The 12,054-nt window shown below is 44.2% G+C and overlaps 1 protein-coding gene across 1 annotated transcript in view; it reads left to right on the top strand.

The window, feature by feature from the left end:
• The window catches only part of LOC311112702 (uncharacterized protein), a gene marked incomplete at its 5' end in the record, with an annotated part of 43,302 nt that overhangs the window by 2,064 nt on the left and 29,184 nt on the right, over nt 1–12,054 (top strand). The window lies entirely within an intron of this gene.

Below are 12,054 nucleotides of genomic sequence, written 5' to 3'. Positions count from 1 at the left end.
TGAGGGCAGTGGAGGCTGGTGGGAGGAGCTATAGAAGGACAGACTCATTGTAAAGGCTGGAATGGAACCAATGGAATGGTTTCAAACATATCACATGTGGAAACCACGTTTGACTCCGTTCCATTGATTCCATTCCAGCCATTACAATGAACCCATCCTAATATAGCTCCTACCACCTGCCTCCACTGATTGAGGGGTATTCTACAAAGTAGGTTCAATAACTTCGCCAGCTAACTTTGATAAAATACCAAAAATAACTACAGATTTTCAGGTTGATTGAGAAAGCTAAACTTTGATATGTGTTTTTGGTCAAAGGTTTGTACTATTTTCTACATTGTAGAATAATAGTGAAGACATCAAAACAATGAAATAACCCATATGGAATCATGTAGTAACCAGAAAAGTGTTAAACAAATCAAAATATATTTTATATTTGAGAATATTCAAATAACCACCCTTTGCCTTGATGACAGCTTTGCACACTCTTGGCCTTCTCTCAACCAGTTTCACCTGGAATGCTTTTCCGACAGTCTTGAAGGAGTTCCCACATATGCTGAGCACTTGTTGGCTGCTTTTCCTTCACTCTGCCATCCGACTCATCCCAAACCATCTCAATTTGCTTTATCTTGGCCAGGTCGCAGTTGTAAATGAGAACTTGTTCTCAACTGGCTTACCTGGTTAAATAAAGGTGAAATAAAATAAAATAAAAATGGGTTGAGGTCGGGGGATTGTGGAGGCCAGGTCATCTGATGCAGCACTCCATCAATCTCCTTCTTGGTAAAATAGCCCTTACACAGCCTGGAGGTGTGTTGGGTCATTGTCCAGTTGAAAAACAAATGATAGTCCCACTAAGCCCAGATGCGATGGCGTATCGCTGCAGAATGCTGTGGTAGCCATGCTGGTTAAGTGTGCCTTGAATTCTAAATAAATCCCAGAGTCTGGAAACTCTAATGAACTTATCCTCTGCAGCAGAGGTAACTCTGGGTCTTCCATTCCTGTGGCAGTCCTCATGAGAGCCAGTTTCATCATAGCGCTTGATGGTTTATGCTACTGCACTTGAAGAATCTTTCAAAGTTCTTGAAATGTTCCGTATTGACTGACATTCATGTCTTAAAGTAATGATGGACTGTCGTTTCTCTTTGCTTATTTGAGCTGTTCTTGCCATAATATGTACTCTGTCTTTTACCAAATAGGACTATCTTCTGTATACCCCCCTACCTTGTCAAAAGACAACTGATTGGCTCAAACGCATTAAGAATTAAATAAATTCCACAAATTAACTTTTAAGAAGGCACACCTGTTAATTGAAATGCATTCCAGGTGACTACCTCATGAAGCTGGTTGAGAGAATGCCAAGATTGTGCAAAGCTGTCATCAAATATAAAATACATTTTGATTTGTTTAACATTATTTTGGTTACTACATGATTCTGTATGTGTTATTTCGTAGTTTTGATGTCTTCACTATTATTCTACAATGTAAAAAATAGTACAAATAAAGAAAAACCCTTGAATGAGTAGGTGTGTCCAAACTTTTGACTGGTCCTGTACATTTTTTAAGTTAAGAATATTTAGGTAAGTTAGCTGGCTAACTCAGGGAACATGCTTTGTAGTATACCCCTCTGGTCCGTAGACTGGCTGCCTTGTACAGTACTAAACCCCCATCCAGCTGGCGACGCTGTTGTGCATTTCCGGGTTCGAGTAGAACCAAGAAGTTTTCTAAAATTCCTCGACTAGAACACGGAAGTAGGGTTGAAGGTGATCAGATATCTGTATGTAATGATGAGATGCTCATGTCACTCAGTCCTGACAATGGGAGTCGTTGTCCCAAAGGCAAGCAACAAGTTTAGGTCCGAAATAAGCCAATAGAAACGCATTGGGCTTATTTTGGACAGGTTTTGGCGAGAGTGTAACCTCTCGCTTCGCCTCTTCCTCTCTGAGGTGAATTTAAACTTTGTTTTTGTGGAGTAAAGAAAGACGTAGCAAGCTACTGACTGAACGAAATAGGTTACCAAACTCCCAGTCGTCTGAAATATGTCTAAACTACAATTGTTTCGTGTGTTTTTAAATGAGCGCTTAACGGCGGCTGCTGTGGAGATTTTAGGGGAAGTTGAGAAAACGGTAGTGGAGTACCAGGAGGAGAATGATCGGCTACGGAGACTTCTGCGGATCACACCAGAGATACAACTATGTAAAATAGGTTCGTATGTAGATCTACTGATAGTTAGCTATAGTTCTACTCAATTAGTAAACTGCTTAGGTAAATAGAGATCACCATTTCAACCGAATGTTTTTACTTTGATTTTCTACCTACCTAACTATATATTGGGCTACAGGCCTACAGCAATTAAAAGTTTAGCTGCGAATGTGTAGTTTACAATGTTAAATAAACCATTGAAGCCATTAACAATTATTATGTAGGCCTATGATTAAATAGTTGTCTGCATATTTGATTATTTATCTAAAGCCTTCAAATCTAATTGTATTTGTCACATGCTTCGTAAACTGGTGTAGACTAACAGTGAAATGTTTACTTACGGCCCTCCAACAATGCAGAGAGAAAAATAATAAAGATAATAACACGAGGAATAAATACACAATCAGGGTTTTCCCCAAAGATTGTGAGAGGCGCTGCGCCATCTTGTGGACTGACTGCGCCACTACGTACAAAATGTGTTGTCATATGAGGACATTTTCTGCTTTAGATTGCAGGACATGGCTGTATACACAGGGTACCAGTATAGCTATATACACAGGGTATCAGTATCGCTGTATATAACTATGCGCTGACTGTTCATTATATGGACCACCTAGAACTACTAGTAGGAATTTGAGTTTTATCAATATGTGAGTTAAGTTTTGTCCTCTAAATTTGTGATTCCATTCAACACTACAGTGAATGTCAATGTTTGTATATCTGTATCAAGGCTGTATAGCTAGGTAACCTCTGGATCAAGGCTGTATAGCTAGGTAACCTCTGGATCAAGGCTGTATAGCTAGGTAACCTCTGGATCAAGGCTGTATAGCTAGGTAACCTCTGGATCAAGGCTGTATAGCTAGGTAACCTCTGTATCAAGGCTGTATAGCTAGGTAACCTCTGTATCAAGGCTGTATAGCTAGGTAACCTCTGGATCAAGGCTGTATAGCTAGGTAACCTCTGGATCAAGGCTGTATAGCTAGGTAACCTCTGGATCAAGGCTGTATAGCTAGGTAACCTCTGGATCAAGGCTGTATAGCTAGGTAACCTCTGGATCAAGGCTGTATAGCTAGGTAACCTCTGGATCAAGGCTGTATAGCTAGGTAACCTCTGTATCAAGGCTGTATAGCTAGGTAACCTCTGTATCAAGGCTGTATAGCTAGGTAACCTCTGGATCAAGGCTGTATAGCTAGGTAACCTCTGGATCAAGGCTGTATAGCTAGGTAACCTCTGGATCAAGGCTGTATAGCTAGGTAACCTCTGGATCAAGGCTGTATAGCTAGGTAACCTCTGGATCAAGGCTGTATAGCTAGGTAACCTCTGGATCAAGGCTGTATAGCTAGGTAACCTCTGGATCAAGGCTGTATAGCTAGGTAACCTCTGGATCAAGGCTGTATAGCTAGGTAACCTCTGGATCAAGGCTGTATAGCTAGGTAACCTCTGGATCAAGGCTGTATAGCTAGGTAACCTCTGGATCAAGGCTGTATAGCTAGGTAACCTCTGGATCAAGGCTGTATAGCTAGGTAACCTCTGGATCAAGGCTGTATAGCTAGGTAACCTCTGGATCAAGGCTGTATAGCTAGGTAACCTCTGGATCAAGGCTGTATAGCTAGGTAACATCTGGATCAAGGCTGTATAGCTAGGTAACCTCTGGATCAAGGCTGTATAGCTAGGTAACCTCTGGATCAAGGCTGTATAGCTAGTTAACCTCTGGATCAAGGCTGTATAGCTAGGTAACCTCTGGATCAAGGCTGTATAGCTAGGTAACCTCTGGATCAAGGCTGTATAGCTAGGTAACCTCTGGATCAAGGGTATATAGCTACAGTGAGGGAAAAAAGTATTTGATCCCCTGCTGAATTTGTACGTTTGCCCACTGACAAAGAAATGATCAGTCTGTAATTTTAATTGTAGGTGTATTTGAACAGTGAGAGACATAATAACAATGAACATTTTCCAAAAATGTTATAAATTGATTTGCATTTTAATGAGGGAAATAAGTATTTGACCCCCTCTCAATCAGAAAGATTTCTGGATCCCAGGTGTCTTTTATACAGGTAACGAGCTGAGATTAGGAGCACACTCTTACAGGGAGTGCTCCTAATCTCTGTTTGTTACCTGTATAAAAGACACCTGTCCACAAAAGCAATCAATCAATCAGATTCCAAACTCTCCACCATGGCCAAGACCAAAGAGCTCTCCAAGGATGTCAGGGACAAGATTGTAGACCTACACAAGGCTGTGAAGGACTGAAATCCTGCAGCGCCCGCAAGGTCTCCCTGCTCAAGAAAGCACATATACAGGGCCGTCTGAAGTTTGCCAATGAACATTTGAATGATTCAGAGGAGAACTGGGTGAAACAACTTCCAAGATGGCGTAGCAGTGCGGTCGTGTTTTCTGTAGTGTCCTTGTGTAAATAGCCAGTTTTTTTAGTTTTTTGTCTATTTTGTATATATTTCTCAATTTTACTTTTCATTCTTTAACTAAATATACTTTCCTGCAACCCGCCTCACCCAACGTGGAAAGGATTCCATTGTTTCTTTATAACTTTTATCAAGAACCTTAAGCTGAAACTAGTCTAGCTGCAACCGAATGGCTATTAGCCACCATTAGCGTCTTTACCATTGTCCGTGGCCTGCACTACCCACCAGCCAACACTAGCTCTAGCCTGGACAATTTGTCGGCCAGTCTGCACAGCGTGCTATCGACCCAGAGCATATCTGATTTTCTGCCGGAATCACTGGACCCTAGCGTCGGATCATCGCAACTAGCTAGCTGCAACCGAATGGCAGTTGTCGTTGGCTAATTACCATTGCCCCTTAGCAAGCACCAGTTAGCCTTGAGCTAGCCTCGAGCCAGGCCCATCTCCCGGCTATCTACCTCTCTGTCAACCGGACGGGACCTTCTAGTGTTGACATGGAGCCCCGCCGATCCAACACGACTGGTCTGCCGACGAAATTGTCTGATGTGGTTTCAACAGGCTTCCCGTTACGACGTCGACCATGAAGATCCATCTGTTAGCCCCGGCCCGCTAGCACACGCAAGCCATGGCCTCTTGCTCGCCAGTGCTGTAGCAGCCCCCGAACTACCTCCGAACTCTCCTATTGCTGTTCACCGGACCTTATGATAACTCAGCTATACAGCTGATGCCTGCTGGACTGTTCCATTTTACGGTACCGCATCCTGTTTATGTTTAGCCTCAGCCCAAACTTTGTCGCCATTACCAGCTGTTGTCTTAGCTCTCTCAAATTACACCTGTGATTGCTTTATGCCTCTCTCCCATGTCAATATGCCTTGCTTATTGATGTTTCGGTTATTTCTTATTGTACTATTTCACTGAAGATCCCCCAGCCCAGTTCAACCTGCCTTAGATAGCTCCTTTGTCCCACCCCCCAAACACGCGGAGACCGACTCAATCGGTGCCTCCAGTGATGCTATCTCTTTCATCGTTACCCAACGCTTAGGTTTACCTCCACTGTACTCATATCCTTCCATATCCTTGTCTGTACATAATGCCCTGAATCTATTCTACAACGCCCGGAAATCTGCCCCTTTTCTTCTCTGTACCCAACGCACTAGAAGACCAGTTCTTAAAGCCTTTAGCCGTATCCTTATTCTACTCCTCCTCTGTTCCTCTGGTGATGTAGAGGCTAACCCAGGCCCTGCAGCCCCCAGTATCACTCCTACTCCCCAGGCGTTATCATTTGTTGACTTCTGTAACCGTAAAAGCCTTGGTTTCTTGCACGTTAACATCCGAAGCCTCCTCCCTAAGTTTGAGTTATTCACTGCGTTAGCACACTCCGCCAACCCTGATGTTCTAGCAGTGTCTGAATCCTGGCTTAGGAAGGCCACCAAAAATTCAGACATTTCCATCCGCAACTACAACATTTTCCGTCTCGATAGAACTGCCAACCTACTATCCAGGTCTGTGCCCAAACAGTTTGAGCTTCTACTTCTAAAAATCCACCTTTCCAGAAATAAGTCTCTCACTGTTGCTACTTGCTACAGACCCCCCTCAGCCCCGAACTGTGCCCTGGACACCATATGTGAATTGATGCCCCCCATCTATCCTCAGAGTTCGTACTGCTTGGTGACCTAAACTGGGATATGCTTAACACCCCGGCCAACCTACAATCTAAACTAGATGCCCTCAATCTCACACAAATTATCAACGAACCTACCAGGTACAACCCTAAATCTGTAAACATGGGCACCCTCATAGATATCATCCTGACAAATTTACCCTCTAAATACACCTCCGCTGTCTTCAACCAGGATCTCAGCGATCATTGCCTTATTGCCTGCATCCGTAATGGGTCCGCGGTCAAACGACCACCCCTCATCACTGTCAAACGCTTCCTTAAACACTTTAGCGAGCAGGCCTTTCTAATTGACCTGTCCCGGGTATCCTGGATGGATATTGACCTCATTCCGTCAGTAGAGGAAGCCTGGTTGTTCTTTAAAAGGGCTTTCCTCTCAATCTTAAATAAGCATGCCCCATTCAAAAAAATTCAGAACTAAGAACAGATATAGCCCCTGGTTCTCCTCAGACTTGACTGCCCTTGATCAGCACAAAAACATCCTGTGGCGTACTGCATTAGCATCGAACAGCCCCCGCGATATGCAACTTTTCAGGGAAGTCAGGAACCAATATACAAAATCAGTTAGGAAAGCAAAGGCTAGCTTTTTCAAACAGGAATTTGCATCCTGTAGCACTAACTCCAAAAAGTTTTGGGACACTGTAAAGTCCATGGAGAATAAGAGCACCTCCTCCCAACTGCCCACTGCCCTGAGGCTAGGAAACACTGTCACCACCGATAAATCTACAATAATCGAGAATTTCAACAAGCATTTTGCTACGGCCGGCCATGCTTTCCACCTGGCTACCACTACCCCGGCCACCAGCTCTGCACCCTCCACTGCAACTTGCCCATGCCCCCCCCCCCCCCCCCCCCTCTCCTTCACACAAATTCAGACAGCTGATGTTCTGAAACCTCTGGATCAAGGCTGTATAGCTAGGTAACCTCTGGATCAAGGCTGTATAGCTAGGTAACCTCTGGATCAAGGCTGTATAGCTAGGTAACCTCTGGATCAAGGCTGTATAGCTAGGTAACCTCTGGATCAAGGCTGTATAGCTAGGTAACCTCTGGATCAAGGCTGTATAGCTAGGTAACCTCTGGATCAAGGCTGTATAGCTAGGTAACCTCTGGATCAAGGCTGTATAGCTAGGTAACCTCTGGATCAAGGCTGTATAGCTAGGTAACCTCTGGATCAAGGCTGTATAGCTAGGTAACCTCTGGATCAAGGCTGTATAGCTAGGTAACCTCTGGATCAAAGCTGTATAGCTAGGTAACCTCTGCTCCTCCTCTCCTTCCCTCCAGACTCCCTGCAGCTCTCTGTCTCTGAGCAGCTTCAAGGGCTCTTTGATACCAAAGACTCTATATTCATGCCTTCCTTTGTGAAAAGTGAATGTGATCAGAAGGACCCACGTCAAGAAGCCATACTAGCTGAATACCCAACTCTCAGTCCACTGAAAACGTCTATCCTACAGTCGTTTTGTGTGTTTTTAAATGAATGTTTAACGGCATCTGCTAATGTGGAGATTTTTGGTGAGGTTGTGAAAACGGTAGCAGAGTACCAGGAGGAGAATGATCGGCTACGGAGACTGCTGAGGATCACACCGGAGATACAACTATGTAGAATAGGTTTGTATGTAGATCTACTAATATCTAACTACAGCTCCACTAAATGAATAAACTGTTTAGGTTTTGTGATCAACATTTTGGAGAAGTTGTTTTAGCCCCGACGTGGCAATGCTTTCCCTTGCTTGGACAGCAGCCAAACACATTTATGTTGCCATTCTGACTCCAGTGGTACTTTGGAGTCATTCACCGTTCCTTTTGATTAGCTAAGGATGATGATTTGGTCAAGTGTGATTCGCTCTATCTATATTGAACAAAAATATAAACGCAACAACAGTTTCAAAGATTTTACTGAGTTAATGTTCCTTTTAAGGAAATCAGTCAATTTAAATAATAAATAAATAATAAATAAATTAGGCCCTAATCTATGGAGTTCACATGACTGGGAATACAGATATCCATCTGTTGGTCACAGATACCTTTAAAAAAAAGTAGGGGCATGGATCAGAAAACCAGTCAGTATGTGGTGTGACCACCATTTGCCTCATGCAGCGCAACACATCTCCTTCGCATAGAGTTGATCAGGCTGTTGATTGTGGCCTGTGGAATGTTGGACCACTCCTCTTGAATGGCTGCGTGAAGTTGCTGGATATTGGCGGGAACTGCAACATGCTGTCGTACACGTCGATCCAGAGAATTCTAAACATGCTCAATGGGTGACATGTCTGGTGAGTATGCAGGCCATTGAAGAACTGGGACATTTTCAGCTTCCAGGAATTGTGTACAGATCCTTGTGACATGGGGCCATGCATTATCATGCTGAAACATGAGGTGATGGCGGCGGATGAATGGCACGTCAATGGGCCTCAGGATCTCCTCACGGTATCTCTGTGCATTCAAATTGCCATCGATAAAATGCAATTGTGTTCGTTGTCCGTAGCTTATGCCTGCCCATACCATAACCCCACCATGGGGCACTCTGTTCACAACGTTGACATCAGCAAACCACTCGCCCAACGATGCCATACACGTGGTCTGCGGTTGTGAGGCTGGTTGGATGTACTGCCAAATTCTCTAAAATGACGTTGGAGGCGGCTTATGGTAGAGAAATTAACATTACATTCTCTGGCAACAGCTCTGGTGGACATTCCTGCAGTCAGCATGCCAATTGCACACTCCTTCAAAACTTGAGACATCTGTGGCATTGTGTTGTGACAAAACTGCACATATTATAGTGTCCTTTTATTGTCCCCATTTACAAGGTGGAATTAAAATGGATTTTTTGGGGGTTTGTATCATTTGATTTACACAACATGCAGCCACAGCCAATGCATAGTGCCAACTGTAAAGTTGGGTGGAGGAGGAATAATGGTCTGGGGCTGTTTTTCATGGTTTGGGCTAGGCCCCTTAGTTCCAGTGAAGGGAAATCTTAACGCTACAGCATAGAATGACATTCTAGACGATTCTGTGCTTCCAACTTTGTGGCAACAGTTTGGGGAAGGCCCTTTCCTGTTTCAGCATGACAATGCCCCCGTGCACAAAGCGAGGTATATAAAGAAATGGTTTGTAGAGATCGGTGTGGAACAACTTGACTGGCCTGCACAGAGCCCTGACCTCAACCCCATCGAACACCTTTGGGATGAATTGGAACGCAGACTGCGAACCAGGCCTAATCTCCCAACATCAGTGCCCGACCTCACTAATTCTTTTGTGGCTGAATGGAAGCAAGTCCCCGCATCAATGTTCCAACATCTAGTGGATAGTCGTCCCAGAAGAGTGGAGGCTGTTATAGCAGCAAAGGGGGGACCAACTCCATATTAATGCCCATGATTTTGGAATGAGATGTTCGACGAGCAGGTGTCCACATACTTTTGGTCATGTAGTGTACCTTTTGCTGTTCTGATGTTTTACTGTGCGTGCAGCTAAACTAAAGTTCCAAGAGATGTTTGTCTTGTGAATTTGTCGAATAGCGTCTGTTGTAAATAATGATATTGTGTTGAGCTTGTTAGCTAGCTCATACACTTCTGCTAGCGTTAGTGATAGCATTGCATTAAGAATTAATGGCCATTTAGCATGCTAGTTAACGACCATTTTTAGCATTACTAATTTTGTGGTGCTGCTTATGTTATGTAGATGTACCTACACTCTTGTACTGTTCATTTAGTACATTTCCCTACGTTTAGCATGTCTACAAGCCCATTAGCCTGTTTGGTCCATTGGAATGTGACTAGGCCTATGCCTGTTGGATTGTATAGCAGGTGCTTTACCTGTGCAACCTTGTACAGTGTTTTTATGGGGGGCATAAAATATAGCAACGCTATAATCTAAGTTTTAATGTCAGTTCTCACTGGATAGGATTCTCAGTTATGTGTGTGTGAATGTAGACATCTCTTTCCATTAAATCAATCAATTAAATGTATTTATAAAGCCCTTTCTACATCAGCAGATGTCACAAAGTGCATATACAGATACCCAGCCTAAAACCCCAAACAGCAAGCAATGCAGATGTAGAAGCACGGTGGCTAGGAAAAACTCCACAGAAAGGCAGGAACCTTGGAAGAAACCTAGAGAGGAACCAGGCTCTGAGGGGTGGCCAGTCCATCTGGTTGTGCCGGGTGGAGATTATAAGAGTACATGGCTATTGAGGCCAGATCGTTCTTCAAGATGTTCAAACATCCATAGATGACCAGCAGGGTCAAATAATAATCACAGTGGTTGTAGAGGGTGCAACAGGTCAGCACCTCAGGAGTAAATGTCAGTTTGCTTTTCATAGCCGAGCAGTCAATGTACACATTGGCCACGGTGTGTTCAATAGTAGGCATGTTAACCCACGCACCTATATGTCTTGTGTGAAGGAAAGCAAATACCTAGCTAGCTAGCTATCTGCACTCAGGCTGTATAGATCATAGAGATCCATGCTAAGAAAGCAAATTCAAATTGAAAGTCATAGAGATCTATAATTCATGAGTGATTCCAAATTCTGTGATAAATAAACTCTACTCCCCCTCTCCTTCCCTCCAGACTCCCTGCAGCTCTCTGTCTCTGAAGAGGAGGTTCCCCCTGAGCAGCAGCACTGTGAGCAGGTGTGGAGCCCCAGTCTGGGGCAGGAGGACCCAGAGCCCACACAGATTAAAGAGGAACAGGAGGAACTCAGGACCAATCAGGAGGAAGAGCAGCTTCAAGGGCTATTTGATACCAAAGACTCCGTGTTCACTCCTTCCTGTGTGAAAAGTGAATGTGATCAGGAGGACCCACTTCAGTCCTGGACACTTCCCCAAACCCAGACTGTGGAGAACAGAGAGAGTGACTCTAAACCAGTGGATCTCACAACTTTTGGCACTGTGACCCACCTAAAGGGTCTTGACATTCCCTTTGACCCCCCAGATAATCAGAACAATGCCTCCAGCCACAGCTCAGCCGTAAGCAGAGACCCAGTAGGACTTGACAGCAGCCCACCATTGGATCCCAACCCACTGTTGAATCCCAACCCACCATTGGAGAAACACTGTTTCAAACCAAGAATCACATCTAGAAAAACGTACCACTGTGGTGACTGTGGTGAAACGTTTGCTCTGAAAGCTGGCCTGCAGAGGCATGTGACTCTCCCCAAGAAGAGACCCAGTGAATGCTGCTTCTGCAAAAAACACTATAACTCCACCTGTAAACTGAAGACTCATGTCAGACTCTGTCACCTTGGGAAGCCCTTCACCTGCCCTGCTTGTGGCAAGACCTTCAAATACAAAGGCCATATGTCCAGGCACATGAGGATTCACAAAGGAGAGGAAGTATTTAGCTGTGGTGACTCTGGGAAAAGCTTCAGTCAGAAGGGGAACCTAACCGAACATGTACTGACTCACACAGGAGAGAAACTCTTTAGCTGTGGTGACTGTGGGAAAAGCTTCAGTCATAAGGGACACCTTTCTGTGCATAAACTGACTCACACAGGTGAGAAACCTTTTAGCTGTGGTGACTGTGGGAAAAGCTTTAGTCAGAAGGGGAACCTAAGCATTCATAAACTGACTCACACAGGAGAGAAACCTTTTAGCTGTGGAGACTGCGGGAAATGCTTTGGGCTCAAGCGGCACCTTACCATGCATAAACTGACTCACACAGGAGAGAAACCATTTAGCTGTGGAGACTGCGGGAAAAGCTTCAATCGCAAGGCGGTCTTAACTATGCATATAAGGACTCACACAGGAGAAAAACCATTTAGCTGTGG

This window comes from Coregonus lavaretus (assembly GCF_964263955.1).
Source record: "Coregonus lavaretus genome assembly, chromosome: 39".
NCBI lineage: Eukaryota > Metazoa > Chordata > Actinopteri > Salmoniformes > Salmonidae > Coregonus > Coregonus lavaretus.
Note: the sequence above shows the minus strand (reverse complement) of the source record. Positions and strands in the feature narration are given on the sequence as shown.